A 16,600-nucleotide genomic window follows, 5' to 3' on the forward strand; every position below is an offset into this window, starting at 1 on the left:
AGACAGGAAAAGATACCCTCAAGAATTGTAAATCAACTACCGACAGTATGGCCGCACAAGTGAAGAGTATAACAGTTCAGTATTGTTTCTTTCAGTTTACGGGCAGTATCAGCGTCCTGTTTACACGTTTCAGCTTTCAGAAATATCAATTTCTCAAGCGTAGTAAGTTATATCTCTCAATTCTCAATTAGATATATTGTGACCATGATTCTTGGTCGTAGCAACTATGTGTCACTGTGTACATACAGTGACCACAGGAGTTAGTACCGAAATGTAAACTTTGAACGTTGATAGTTGTTCATATTTTGCGTCAAAATACATATTATGATAATGATTGTTTGTAAACATTTAACTTTGTCTTTTTTATAAATTTCTGTCATAGCAGATAATATGGTGACAATTATTTGTCTACGTTGCTTATTACAGGCTACAGTCAGAACGTGCCGTAAGAGAAATGTCGCTTTGTAATATTAGAAGCCCCTCACTATGAAACAGTGTTCCTTTTACTCTTTTGTAAGTGGTATAATTTCATTATTAATAATGTTGATTAATTAATCATTTATTTTATTTCAGAAATATATAAGGTAGCTAATATTTTATACATTTCCCTGTTATCTACAAGTGAATTTACATGGCAAATAGTGGACTAAGACTGAAGAAGGAACTGAATCTCTAATTCTGTTCAATGGACAGTTTCTTTCTTCTGTACGACCTACATGCTAAGACAGAAGAAAATAATGCTTCTTGTTTTATTCTTTTTTTGTTCTCTTGGTCAGTTTTTTACCTGCTTATCTGCATATTTTTGAACTGTCATATTCAACACTTGCATCTTGTCTGTTGTGCCGTATCCTTAGTGCCAGTAGCAAGTTAGTTTCAAACTGGCAAAATCTTATGGAATCTACATTCCCGTGCAAGTTCGCCGACTTAAGCTGCAGCAGGTGCATAACTGACTCCTTTGGCATAACTGTGTCAACAATTCGTCCACTAAATAGCATAATTCGCTCAAAGGGTATCTCTGTGATGAATTTATTTGCACGTAGTCCATCAACCTGCACACGACTGACCACCCGCCAGATAACTAGCAAGGAAATAAAATTTATTTTAACGAATACTGTGCCTTCCAAGCCACAAAAAATGTCAATAAAAAGCATTATAAATTGGAGACTGTGTAAGTGGTATTGTGAGGCAGTTTTGGTTTGGTATCGCATGGATAGACGTACAATACAATTCTGTTTCTTATCTTCGACCATTTTGCTCCAAAGTTATCGAGGGAAAATCTTTTGAGTGGAAAGCATCTTGACGCGGCATTTACTCAAATTTCATTTATAATTTTAATCTTTGTACTTTGAAAGCATTTATTCGCTTTAAAGAAAGATAAGGGACACATCTTGGAAGTTATAATTCGTGATATTAAACGAAGAAGGACTTAGTGGAAAGCAATGTAAGTTAGTGAACGGCAGAAATGTTTTATTGTGACCTAAAACAACTACAGCTGTAACGTGGAGTGCTGGGTCACTATGTGCAACGAAAACTTTGCTTTACTAGAAATCTGACATAGCTCATATGAGAGTCAATATCTGTATAGGGAAGAGAAGCCATAGAATAACACTAGAAGATAGTAGGAGGTGTTTTTTTTAAATTTTTCATTGTTGTTGATTAAAAGGTTATACAGAAATCAGCAAACGTCTACACGTAACGATGCAGTCCGCCGCCATTTTTTCTTTTCTTTTTTGGTGATGTCGTAAAACGCTGTGCGGACTCAATCGCATTCTCAAACATTTTAAGGCAGGAAAGGAAATGGGACTATCGGTGTTACTAACAACCCGACCTCGTGGCGATTTTCCTCTGCCTCTTCCCAAAGAAGCGTGAGAGAAATAGCTTAAAACGTAGGATTCTGTTTTAGAAGAAGTTCCGTGATTGTTATAAATATTTATCGAATAATATCTATATTTATTTGTTTATTATTTTAGCCTGACCTTATTAGGGCCGTAAGAACCTCTCTTACATCTGACCAGGAACAATACATACAAAAAATATTACACAACAACCACAACAATAACAATTTAATAATTTATCGCATCACACGCAATACTTTGCACAGTCGGAATATTTTGTGAAAAACTATGGACGAACGCTTCTGGGTGTTCTGCCAAGGTGTTATTTCAGTCTCTACGTACAAATATTTCTATGGCCGAGTACACATAACAGTGAAACTCGCAACACCTGATGAAGACGGCTAGTTCGATCGTCGAAATATTGGGCGTGAAATAGAAATAACAACTCGGCAGAACACTCGAAATCAGTGTATTGTTCATTCCCGCCGAGAGAACTCGAGAGATCACAAAATGCTGTTACGGTATATAGTTTACATCTTCTGGAGATTTCGTTTTCTTTCACTGCCTCCGTCATTTTCCTTCGAGAAACGTTAGTTTATTCAGATTTAGTTCATCAGCGTCCGTACCTGGAATGAATATTCTGACTGAAGCTTGAAGTTACTAAGTGTGTTTCATACCTTCATATATTTACCTATTCTGAGTCTGCTGAATTTTACCAACGATTTTTCGAAATCTGCTTATGTTTTTACTGGGTTAAAATTGTAAAATAAATAAGAAAAGCGATAGACTATATATCTTTTGTTTACAACAGATAACACAGATTCATTCTATGTTTAAAATATGTAATAATTTCTGACGATAATTTCACATTAATTTTTTTTAATATTTTCAGATTAAACCATGAACTGCACGAAGAAACTGTGGGAAAGAAAACAGAAGAACTATTCGCAAGACATCTCTTGAATACTGACGACGATGCGTGAGTTTGACAAATACTGTAATAATTACACTGTGTTTTTTGTATAGTGATAAAAATTTTGTGCTGTTTGAATGAATGAGATTTTTCAACTTAGTTTCAGAATGGATAACTTCACTTATCGCTGTATAGCTTCAATCTTATAGGCACGAATTTGTCTACGTACTTTGGTAATGTCGTGAAGCCAATACGCAGTCCGACGTAAATTATTTTGCCCGAGATTATAAGTTATGGGAAAACTAGCAGACAGTCCAGCAAATTTTACAGCGTCTTTGTTTTCTATAACACAATGAACCACAACAATACTTACTATACATTATTTTAACGAGTATGTTTAGGGACATTTGATACTGACTTGAAAAATGTAATGACAGAAAATGTGTGTGTGCGTGTGTGTGTGTGTGTGTGTGTGTGTATGCGTGTGTGTGTGTATATGACAAAATTTTAATGACTACTAGCCGCACTGATGGACAAATATTGCGTAAATCAGGCTTTGTTTAAAATGATACTTACATTTTAAGGTGAACGTATTGTATACCATGTATGCCAATGGAACAGTACTTACTATACATTATTTTAACGAGTATGTTTAGGGACATTTGATACTGACTTGAAAAATGTAATGACAGAAAATGCCTTTTGCAATGTACCTCTCGAAGTATTTTATACCTATGGTAACTTGGTACACATCGCCTTAGTTCGAGATAAAGAGCTATTACTAGCGGAGTTTAGAGTAGATCACATTGTCGGAACACGACAGATTTCATCTGTCAGTTACGTTCTTTGAGAGAAAATGAACCCCGTTGATAACTGTCTCAATATGGATGATAATTTTTGTTAAACGTGTTTTCGAAGCAAAACTCACGTTCTACGATGAGTGATTTTTCTCTTCGTCGCTGTTCGGGATACTGCCACTATTTGTCTGTTATCTTACCGTTCTAACTTTTCTGTATATATTTAATTGAGATCAATCGAACTGTTAGCAACTGTATCGCTGGATTATTGTACATCGACAAAAAAGCTGTTAGACATAATGCGATAAGTCTCGGCCTAAAATCATTGTGACATGTTTACAAAAAAAATAATTAAATAAATAATTGTGGTGTATTATCTGACAAGGGGCGACACCACAGAATCTTTTGAGCCACAATACATGCTTTCTGCGACTTCTTTCTCTTCAAACTCGATTGTAGGCTGTTTTTAACACATGAGATTCCATATGCCTGACGACGAAATGTAATACTTTTGTTACGGCTATACTTCTGTTATGGCTAGAACGTGAAAGCTGGTAGATAATGAGCAATTCAGGTCGTCAGTATTTTTTCCTATTGAGAAGAAGACAATAAGACTATATTTTTGTAATGGCATAAAAGACGTTAGTAAATTGTACCGAAGTTAACTTTTTGCTTTAACAAGTGCCAGTCAGCTGTTTCTTTAAATGTGATTTCGTTCATTTGAATTGCAGTATCACAATATATGACAAAATTTTAATGACTACTAGCCGCGCTGATGGACGAATATTGCGTAAATCAAGCTCTGTTTAAAATTATACTTACATTTTAAATGAACGTATTGTATACTCCGTACGCCAATGGAACAGTACTTACTATACACTATTTTAACGAGTATGTTTAGGGACATTTGATACAGACTTGCAAAATGTAATGACAGAAAATGCCTTTTGTAATGCACCTCTCGAAGGATCTTATACCTATGGTAACTTGGTACACATCGCTTTAGTTCGAGATAAGGAGCTATTACTAGCGAAGTTTAAAGTAGACCACATGGTCGGGACACGACAGATTTTATCTGTCAGTTACGTTCTTTGGGAGAAAATGAACCCCGTTGATAACTGTCTCAATATGGATGATAATTTTTGTTAAACGTGTAAATACATGCAGCTTCTACCCTGGTAGTACAAATATTGCACCGTACGATGTCTTTCTCTTCCTTACCTGTTTGTGTTCGCAGAATTTATACAACTACTTCACAGTTTTATTAATAGTTATTAAATCGACATCTTACTTTCTCCACAAGTACAGAAAATTGGCTGTAAAGAAGTAACACATAAATTTGAATTAAAAAAATCATTGCCTCACAAAAAAGCCTGCTTAAATTGGCGCTTTTAACTTTCGTAACATTGGAAATTACTTCAGAGGCACTGCAAACAGCACTTAAGCTGTGGCAGTTTTGTGGGGGGTTATTAAGCAGAGTCTTCGTCATCTGTCTTATTTCTTTAGCCAGCTATTACGTGTGAAGTGGAAGAAAAAGCACAATCGATACTTCTCACTCCCTGTTCATATCTGTATTGTTTTTACTCTTCTACACAGAACCATAGTCATGTGTCGCTATACACGAAGCATGCTGCCACTGAATTTCTACAATTATTTCTGCCAACTCTCAAAATTTTCTTAATTCTCAAGGCTCTAGTTTCATGCGCGTTTAACCAAAGCTGCTTCCGCTTTTCTTGGCATTGTGTCGCCACATATCGAAAAAGAAACATTTTTTAAATGACCACCATAATGTTTCAAGCATACATGAGAGAGCACGAGCTGAGTCATTGATCTACTAAGCAAAGAATACTGTAGACGGGTAAATGATGCTAGCATTTTTCATTTTTCGATTAAATGAGACAGGAACACGAAAGGATATAACTAAGCTAAAAAACCACTCTCCTACTCCTGTTACTAGTTCATCTAATGTAATAAAATTGGCAAGTCAGTTATCTAAATATGTTATCAAGTTTCAACATTTCTTAGCTACGTGTTCGGTACCTATCTTCACCTGCCGACTGTTCAAGGTAATAAAGTTTTATGTCGTGAACATGCAGGCTGCTGTTCTGAGAAAACCGAGAATAAATGAAAAAAAGGGAAGTATTTAAGTAATACGATGTCTTCACTTAATGGCATATTACAGATGCAGAAACGTATGTACACACCACACGAAGAAATGATACCTTGAAGGTGCGTTACATGCTCTGTATCCCGTAGTGTAATGACAAGTATCTGAGCAAGACAAAAAATAAATAGGAAATATAGATTATAACACCTCATTTTTTTACAACTAGTTGGGTTGGCAAGACTATTATCATCACTGATAGTCGTGCTCGGAGAGACACTAAACATTTAGTAACATTAGCGTAGATCCTGGAAATGTGTCACTGTAAATTAGATATGAAATACTAATTTGACCGAAACTGGCCTACTGCTCTTCCAGAGACGCACTGAGCCCAGCAGAGGTCTGCTGCTAGCGGTGAGAAGACGGGTGTGGGTATTCTATTAGCAGTCGGGGGGCATTTTTTTGCTGCACCACGTGACGTGACGGCTGTATAGAAGGCCTCCTATTGGTAAGAACCGGACGGGGATGAAAGCACATCTGCGGCCCACCTTTCTGCCTGCCTGTCCCGACCCTGACTTCGTCGCTGGGGAACACAAAAAAAAGAACCTTCCCTTTCTAAATAGCCTCCCCCGATGCCAGCAGTTGGTACAGCACCGGTCAGTGTGTCTGCCACGACAACTGACCTGACGCGCCAGACCGGTATATTCACCGATGTCACCGTCTTGCCGCTCTTCACACTCCGTGCGTTTCTTTTTTTCCTGTACCACGCACTTCCGCCACCTGTTGCTTCTCCGTTTACCGTGCCACCGTCGACTTATTATCTAGCACGCTACGCAAACGAACAATTGTATCAAGCTCTTGTCCCGCAAAGACTTGTACGTCTCGACACAGCCACGTAGGTTCCCTAGGTCATGTCGGTGGCTGCAAGTTGCCTAGCTCTAACCGGTTGTTGTATCCTCATATATTTTCATGGCTCACCACCCTTCTGCTACACTTTACATATGAATTTACAGTTTTATTTAAGCTGTTTACATTTGGTCCGATGTAACAAAGTTGTCTTTCCACATAAAGGGAACTTTTGCTAGAATATTTTCACTACGTAGACCAGTCTAGGCTAACTTGCCGGTTATGGAGTTATAATGCAGTTGAGAAAGTTTAGTGTCTGTGGCAGTATTTAATGGAGGTTTTAGCGTATTAGACTGAAATATGTACAGATTTACATTAAGTAGTAATTATTTTTGCGACCAACATCTAAATAAAAACTCTTGCCTGCACAAGAGGACTATTTCAGTACAGAAGAAACTACTACAATTATGTTCAACGTATTGATGGCGTAAGACTTACGTATATGTGTAGAAGGGATAGGGAAAGTAGCTTACATTGTTTATTAACTACTTTTGCCCATTACCATGACGGATGGAAACAGCTATTGAAGAATGTAGAACACATGACGTCAGTAATAAATTATCATTTTATTTTTCATTAGCGCGCTAATGATTCAGATGTTTTTGTCTTCAGTGGTTTTTTTGTTAATTACTTTGTCACATGTAACGTTATCAGTATCTTATGATGGTAGTTTTATTCTATGTTCCATTCATTCTATAGTTTGTCATGGTTTTTTATGTAAGCTGGTTTACCATTGTTAATAGATTTATTTTTCTCGTTCTTGGGGTTTCCAAAAATTACACACCCATTTCATTAATTTCATGAAAAACGTACAAGATCTGCACCGCCAATTCAAGAGCCTTTGCATCTATTTCACGTTCATGAAAACATAGCAAAAAAAATTAAAGTTGTAACACATCTAAAAAATCGGGAAACAAGACTAAAGTATCTGGAAACATGGCAAGTTTTACATGACACACACAGAGCTACCGGTACAAAACAGCTGATAGTTTCATCTGAGACAGAATTATAAACATAAATTCACTTGTAGACAGCACGGAAAGTACAGAAATATGTATCGATAAAATAAACGTAAACAAACTGTGTCTTGCTTAATGCAGAATTTCTCTGTAATCGACACCATAGTCTGTGAACTACTATACCTAGTGTGACAAGGCCTATTTCTTATTGCGATATTTCATTTTCGAGAGGAGTGTTGGAAGATAGGCTGTTAACACTGTAGTGGCGTGGCAAGACAGCCAAGCCACTCGGAGGTAGCCGAAAGGCACGCGTTAAGCTCACGCAGATTGGCGTGAGGTCTGGAACAGGGTAAAGTAATTATCCTATAAAGAAAAGAATGTAGTTCTTGGAATACTTAACTTTAATCCACAATTGTAGAACATCTCTCTTGACGGTACATGCTTCAAGATAAATATCAATTGAAAACGGCGCCTTGCTAGGTCGTAGCAAATGACGTAGCTGAAGGCTAAGCTAACTATCGTCTCGGCAAATGAGAGCGTCTTGGTCAGTGTAGCTTCGCTAGCAAAGTCGGCTGTAAAACTGGGGCGAGTGCTAGTAAGCCTCTCTAGACCTGCCGTGTGGTGGCGCTCGGTCTGCAATCACTGACAGTGGCGACACGCAGGTCCGACGTATACTAATGGACCGCGGCCGATTTAAAGGCTACCACCTAACAAGTGTGGTGTCTGGCGGTGACACCACAAACACATTCCTGTGGGATCTCCTATTATCATCGTCATCACGCACATTTTCGGGTTAGACATGTCTGCCCATTCCGAATCCAAGCTTGTTGCACCTTCTTCTTGTATCACTGAGTCTGAACTCATAGCTTCACCATCTAGCTACTGGGGCTACAAAATGGTTCAAATGGCTCTGAGCACTCTGGCGTCAGTTACTCCTGACGAAGACGATGGAGGTAATCGTCGAAAGCTCGATATTTCATCCTGAAATTACTGGCGCTGCAAGAACACCGAGAATGTTTTATGTAACAGTGTCGCCGCGAAAGACTTCGTTGTCAGTGTTTCTGTTAGCCTACTATTACCGTCACATTCACTATACGGCCGCTACATGAAGGACCAAAATATTTTCATAAATTTAGCTCCGTGCAGCGGCTCTCAATGTTGTCTAAGTACGTTTTCGCGAGAAACTCGACTACTTTCATGGAATATTTTTCAGTATTTCTGTCGCAATGTCTTAATGGGCAAACAGTTCTGTCCACATATAACTGCACATTATCGGACAGAACTCCTTCATAGTAAGTGCACCATTTGCGATAAGGAATCATCCATGATGAGGTCATCAGAAGCGTAACTCAAGCTCGGATGCGGAAATTTGGGAAGATAATCGGGTATTTGTCTCATGTGATTTAAGGAAATCTCGTAAAACCATAGTCATCCGGTCGGACGAGGTCTTATAACTGTCGCCCTAGTCTCCTACCGCTTCCCCACCTCGTTTAGTCATCATTTGCAATGAGTCTGAGATCCCAAACAATACTATAATGCAACTTACTGCCGTATTAACACAACAGCACTGGCTGCATCACACCTCGGCAAGTTCTAAAGAACTTCTACGTCTGTTGATAATCCTCCATGTAGGATAACCTGCGACTTTCTGACTGTCAGCAAGTTCTGAGTACATCCTCATCCCTGTTTTTACTTGCTGTAAGAACGTGCCAAGTGGTTATAATTAAAGTGCAGCTTCTCATGGAAATCCAGTATGGGTTGAAATTATCGCATGGCAGCGCAACTTCGTAGATACACTAATGCGTTAATGCAGGAAAAAATTAGTTCCAGGTTTGGCCAACAGGTGTAATTCCGGCGCTTTACAGCATCTCATCCACTTCTCCAGTGCTCATATTTGAACTAAGTGTGAATGCAGCAGTTAATAGTGAGACGAACATTGTCTTTCTCACTTGTTTGACCTTTTCCTAGTCCAGTACATGTGGAAAAACAGCTACACGTCTTTCTTGCATTCACAACGCCAGATTTGAACCTGGTGGCCAAAATGGGAATTTTTTTTCAGCCTAAATGTACAGTAAATGATGATTTCGAGCGATGGTCATTCGTTTGCCAGTTATGTAATACAGCTCTGTCTGGCCCTAATACCTAGCTGATTTCAAGCAATTTAAGTTACTTTTCATTTGCAGTAATATTGGTGCTGTATCCCTCACATTGGCATTGGTATGCCATCTGTCAGGTGGGATTTTCTCTAGAGTGGCTACGTAAATTATGTTCTTAAGTACATGTGTCACAGAACTCATAACCAGATACCAATATGATACTGCAAATTTAATTTAATGAAAATAACGGTGTCTTCCGGTTTCTTCCTTATTCGGGGATGTATCCTGCAAATTTTGATAAAGGTATTTCCTTTCCGCATCTCTCGACAATACTTCGCATCTAATCGTCACTGATTGAGATAAATTAGACGCGAATTTTTATTCAGTTGCGAAGCTCGTTCAGTAATGAAAGTCTTCACACATTTTACTGGAAAATACGGGTGCTTCTTAACTTAAGAAGAGTATCGTATTTTATTTGCTGGCAGATAATTCAGCATCTTACCCTGTCTATATTTCCATTTTTTTACAATTAAGGTATCAGTTCTGCTTCTCGCATGGGATTTTATAAAATTCTACTTCAAAACGCTTATGAATTTCAAAGGGTATCACATTCTCATAGTTAACACAATGGTGTGTTAAAATGACGAGGACCTTAGTGTCAGCTTGTTCCTGCACATAAACCTTACTTGTGATGGACAGGCACGTCGTTAACATCCATAGGGCGGAGAGGTACGTTTGGTTGACAGTCATCCGCTTCCATTTAGTATCATTGCCTAGCTTATTCGAAAGATATCAATAATAAAACGGCATTCTGCAAAGCCACCGTGTGCCAGTCTTGTCCGACACATTCAGTTCCTGTCTGTGCAACCAGTGTGAGACGCGCAACAAACAGCAAGCACGTGCAGATATCTCCCAATGGTAGTCTATTCCTTCATTTCAGGGTGAGCCATTTCTTCTGCAGCATTTTCTGTGACGTGTTACGATTCCAGGAAAATATTCCGCTGAAACGTTTCTCAGCAAACTGTTAAAGAAAGCTATGACTTAAGATTCCGATACTTTCTTACAGTTGTACCTATTTCCGGGTACTCGTAAAAGTTGTTTCTCGTACAGCCATGCATGAAGCCTTCCCAAGACGAGTCCCTGTTTGCGAACTGGAGGCTGAAATATTACCAGTCAATAACAACACTAGCTTTGGTAATACCCTTCACAATTCCGTTTATCGCTAATGTCATTGCTGTTATTATATTTTTGTATGATTTTTCACTCTCTCTACATAGCGAGCTATTAAAGGCCGGTTCCATTGTGAAGTCGGACTTTCCAGAAGTTAATTTTATTTAACACACGATAGGTTTCACGCTTGTATCCGTCTTCAGGTGATACACATTCATCTATATGTTTTCCCGCTCAGTGTTCGAGTTCACTGTTTGAATAAAAAACAAATAATGTGATGATCACCAAACAGACAGAACAGAAACAACTGAAAGGGCTAAGCGGCATGTGTTGAAAATATTAATGTACTTACCTATAGCTGGAGTATCCAGATCGTCTTCGCATTACCCCAGCTATATGTAAGCACATTAATATTTTCAACACACGTCGCTTAGCCACTTTCAGTTGTTTCTGTTGTGTCTCATTAGTCAGCATAACATTATTTGGTTCTTATTAAAACAGTGGAATCCAACACTGGATGTGGAAACATATAAATGAGTGTAAACAACATGAAGATGGTCGTGTGTTAAATTCATCTTCTATTGTGACTACTAGCGGTAGTTATTCTGTACCCTATAAAACAGCGGTCACAGAGATCAAATGCATCCATTATGGATAAAATTCACACACACACACACACACATTTATATGTAGGCTTTTCTGACAAATAGAAATGCCTTCCCGTTTGAGATTATGTATAGTGATGGATTCGTGTTGGAAAATGGCCCACATATTACCAACGTTGTTTCGTGCACACTTCAGATGTTTCTCTGGGAAACCCTTACACTTCCCCCGTACAGTCCCGACATTTACTCAAGCAACTTCCAACATTTTGAACCCTGAAGAAAGCGATTTGTGGCCGTGGATTTGCTTCGGATGAAGAGGTGCACACTTGGGTGGAATCATGGCTCCGTCGGTAAATGCAGAATTTTCTCATGAAGGCATTGACCGTTTTGTCTTACAGCAGGATACATGTAATAACAGTTACGGCAATTACTTCTGAAGTAATAAAGAGTTTACTTACCTTTTTCATCCATCTTGTTTTCATTTGACTGCCCCTTATAGAACTGCTAAGTACTTTCACTGATTCCAGAAGCGTTTATAAAAGCACGTTGGCTTCTATACAGTCAATACATGTTGGTGTCAGGGCCGCGTGAACCGATAGACGCGACTCCTTGCTCTGTCGAGCCTTTCCATATCCATTGATGACACAAAATGTCCTCACCTAGCCACCACAACTTAAAACGTGTAGCTGTGACCACGTATTCAATCATTGATCACATTTATAGGAAGACTGTTCCTCGTATCTTCACAAGCACGTCCGTCTCGGCTTCCAGACCAGTGATTACTCTTTACACCTTCACTGTTACGATTAATCTTAGTTTGTGGTACACATTGTAACAGTTAAAACATCGATATTTAAAAAAAATTAAGGAGCTAGTACTCGAAAACGAGATATTAGTGCACCATATAAAAAACTTGATTTTGTCATCTAGATTAAGGGGAGGTGTACTATCTTTGGCCCGAAAAAAGCATGTTCTTTGAGAATTTTTTTCTCAGGATATGTTACAGATATCAATGTAAAACTTGGTCAAAATGTTTACTGATATTTTCTCTACAAACTGAAATTTTTTCGACCGGAAATGTTGAAGAGCAAAGGCGGAAGTGCCGTCGGAACGAAACAAGATTTCGTTGTAGACCTCCACGCGCGGTGTGTCACAGGTCAGCCGGCTCGTCTGAAATCAAAACTGAGTTGACGTTAGCGAAGTATGTAAGATTCTTTAGGACTTGTACCTCGCTTAAGTTATTTGTCCATAGGAAACAAAATGGCGGCCATTTAAAAAAAATAGGATTTTATCATCGATTTTTCGACTTCGTCGGCCAAGTAAAAATATTTATATTTGATGGATCGGAATAAAAGTGGTACAGCTCCTAGACAATTTAGTTATCTTCGTCGGAAACCAAGAATCATGACAATCGGTTCAGTAGATTTGAAGTTACCATACAGCGCGATAAAAAAAAAAATTATTTCCAGAAAAACGCGTTTGAACTTTTGACTACATACAAATGCAATATTATGCAACGTACGTTCAATCTGCTATTCCGGGTCCATAAACTAGTCCTTCCTCTTCCTCACAGAGGGCGTTCTGCTCGATCTGGGCCATCCTGCGCTGCTCCAGAGCCGCTCGTACGGCCGGTGACAAGCGGTTTCCGGCCGCTTGAATCCGGTGGTCGTCCGAATGCTTGGCGAACTGCGTCGAACAGAGTCCCAGGGTGACGTCCATCGTTGTCATGGTCTTCAGAATTGCTGAATACCCTTCGTTCAAGCTGCTCACTGCCAGAAAATTCGCAGTCTCCACAGTTTTCTCACCAGAATGCAAATGCTTGGGGGTAATTTCTAAGCACACGCGTTCAAACTTTCATTTGAATTTTATGTGTTTCCCCCCAAGCACTGGTACAATAACTCGTCTTTTCTAAAGACTTTTATGGATCAAAAATCGCAATTTTAAAATAATCGATTTTTTGAAGCAAAAGATAGTAAACCTCCCCTTAATAAGAGGTTATTCTGGTTCAAGGTACACACCTTACCATACTTCTTAGGCTGTGAGATGTGATCGGAAGTCCTCGTGCGCTACGTTAAACTGAATTCCCGATGAACAGTAATATCTTTCCCATTTCTGAGCAATACTACCGTCATCAAAAAAGACCAACGCCGACTTTCCGCGAAGAAGCTGCTGAAGTTGCTGACTGGTGCAGGCGCCGTGGGACAGAGCTGACCAAAATAGATTACCTCCGAGAAAGTAAAATATAGGTTCTTGGTTTTTCAAGCCATTTAAATCGAAGCGTCTACATACATAAAAAAAAATTAAAGTGATTTTGTCGGCCGTAACATTAGGTTGAGAAATTAACATCTCAAAGGAGTGAATTGGGGGAAAAGTTAGCCGAAACAATTTCCAACACTACAGTTTTACTGTGAATAAATAACTTGTGAAGGAGGACAGGAAGGGCTCTGAAGCTGTGTTCAAATTTCTGCGCCAACCGGAAAGTCGCGAGTGTTCACATGTCTGCTCTCTCACCAACTCAAATACAAACCAGTTTATTCAGCCAGGGGGCTGTGAATTAGGTGCGTGCTTTTATTTCACATCTTTGGGTTGTCTAACTGTAAGGCTTTAAAGATATCCATGTATAGGACGTACGCAAGTAATACTCACTACACTTGTTCAAACAGTATCCGCCCTGACGAAGACGGCGGTCGTAAATCAATAACTGATCAAACGTACAGCGCGTCTGTGTGCGGTTCCAATTAGAAGAGAAGGTCGTCAGCGTCATTTCATCGCCTTAGCTTGACATTTAAATTTCAGATTTTTAAGGAGACATTACGACTTATATAAGCTTCCTACTTGAACAGATTAAAGATCAGATGTAGCTGCAAGAACAAAAGACCAAGGATCTGTGTCACTCATTGCATGAGCTGTGACACATAGTCTCACGTCAGTTGCATTTTCAGTTTTCCACACGTTTATTGTCACTGTCTCGCTATGCTGCAGTGTATAAAATTCCCGCAGTTCTCGTGTCATTCCTTGTTGGTAAGATATCACTGATTTCTCTATTATTCTGTGCACCTGACTACTTGAGAAACCATAAATATTTTCTTTAGTGAATTCTCCAGCAGTGCTCTGGCATCTAAAAACGCAACAAGTCAATGTTTTCCATAATACAGAATGATGGAAGAAGAAGGGTATAAACGGTTATTGCAGACCTGCTTAGTACAGTTTAAAGAAATTTAAACAAAGAACAAAGAAGACTATACTGAACAGTTCGCCAAAAAAAAAAAAAAAAAAAAAATTACAACGAAGCCTAGACCGAAACTCTAAACTTTAAGCGTCACGGGAGTTCTTCATTGGAGGGCAAACTGAAGAAGAATTAAAAGCACACTTCTCTAGAGGTTTTTGACACCGCTAGATGTGGTCTTAACAGGACACAAAAAACTGAACGATATAAGAGAGGAAGACATTACTGCAAACAAGGGAAACTCCAGCATTGGTCGTATAAATTTGAAACCTTTTTATTATTATTGCATACCTATTTGAATCACAGTGTGATCATCTTCAGTGCTAAAATAAGAACACACGAAGTCAATCCTGAATGATCAATGTACAAGCAAATCTGTCATTTTACATAAGAGAACATTGATTTTTACAAGGTAAAGTACATGCCAAGACTTAGTTCTGTGGACTCATGCAGTCATGCACAAAATACAGCTTCAAAGACAGATGTATATAGTGACGAACATGCCCACTAGCAGATAAGATTCAAAGTAAGCTAGCTGCTTAGAAAAACCTAAGCAGCTAAGCTGCATGTTTGTGGTGGACGCCTTCAGCGCCGTATTTTTTGAATACATTTACTATACAGTGTTTTTGTTCGTGCAGAAGAATATAATCGAGTGAACAGAGGTTTATATGAAAACAGAATACGGAATTATAGAGTTAAAAATTTCCATACAAACACAGTGCAATAAAATACCAGCTCTACTAGAGCAAACTAGGTTGTTGAATTTAATTACAAGCAACTTCGAATTGTTTATGTATAAATAGAATTGTCTTTTCCACAATATATGACATCATCAATAAAACTGCAGCAGACACTTATAAATAGAATTGTCTTTTCCACAATATATGACATCATCAATAAAACTGCAGCAGACACTTAAAACACATATGATTGTTCTTAAAATACTTTGTCCACCTGCAACTGAAAGCCAGAACACAAATCATACAACTATATCCTCTAACGAGTCAAATCCAAACAAATCTATCTCAATGATTTTATCTTGGAACTCTTCCATTTGGTCCGTGTTTGCATCGAAAAACAGTAATATCAGAAAATTAAGTCCGCCTTGATGCAAAACATCTTGATATTCGTTTATTTCTTTATTCTCCCAAACTAGTTTCGGCGAAAAACATCACCATCATCACTGGTTTTTTTTTAAATCTGAAACATGCAGAAAATAGGATGGTTATACAAACACAGTAGCACGTTACTACATTTTTACTATTCTTTTTTAAAATATAGTCTTCTATGAACACTTTTATACTACCTTATTTATTGTATGTTACAGCATGCTTCAAGCATTTATTGTCGCTGTCTGCGGCATATTTTCTGTGTTTTTTTTTCTGTTGCCGTTTTTTACTTTGCGAACATCATGTCATCTGAAAACGTGTGAGCACCTGTTTGTAAACGAAATACTAAAAGTTTTGTGGAAAACATTACTGTTAAATCTATCTCAATGTCATTTTACAAACTATTTACACGATAGTGTACAAAATTACGGATACAAGCCTTTTAATCTTTCAGTCTTCCCATATTTATATTACAGAAAATAGTTTTAAAAATATTTACTTTCAGATACCGACCACTAGACGTACTGATACAATGTGCTTTTCTGATATTAATGACAAATTTTTATATGGACAAATGTGCAGTAAGATAACTATGGTAATTCAGTTTGATGTTACGAATCATTAAGATTACGTCGAAGACCAAGTTAGCGAAATAAACGTGTACAGATATTTTGGATGGAAAATGCTCTCATACTGCGAACAGCTGATGTGGTACTATATAGATGCGTCAACGTCTTTCTAGGACACTGACTGACTTCTCATTTTTCCGACTTTCAAAGTCAGCCAGCCCCCGAAGAACTCCCAAAAATGGGCGTTCTTCGTCATCGTCTGTTCACTGAACACTACAGTGTTGCGCGATTTTTGATTACAGAATACCTGC

General features: G+C 38.4%; 1 long non-coding RNA gene across 2 annotated transcripts in view; it reads left to right on the forward strand.

Annotated features, from left to right (window-relative positions):
• LOC126456700 (uncharacterized) overlaps window positions 1–16,600 on the forward strand; it is a 447,971-nt gene that overhangs the window by 78,206 nt on the left and 353,165 nt on the right. For both annotated transcript variants that reach the window (XR_007585378.1, XR_007585379.1), the window contains exon 2: window positions 2,728–2,814. This is a non-coding gene — a long non-coding RNA (uncharacterized LOC126456700). The remainder of the gene's footprint in view (window positions 1–2,727; window positions 2,815–16,600) is intronic.

Source organism: Schistocerca serialis, chromosome 2 (assembly GCF_023864345.2).
Source record: "Schistocerca serialis cubense isolate TAMUIC-IGC-003099 chromosome 2, iqSchSeri2.2, whole genome shotgun sequence".
In the NCBI taxonomy this organism is placed as follows: Eukaryota; Metazoa; Arthropoda; class Insecta; order Orthoptera; family Acrididae; genus Schistocerca; species Schistocerca serialis.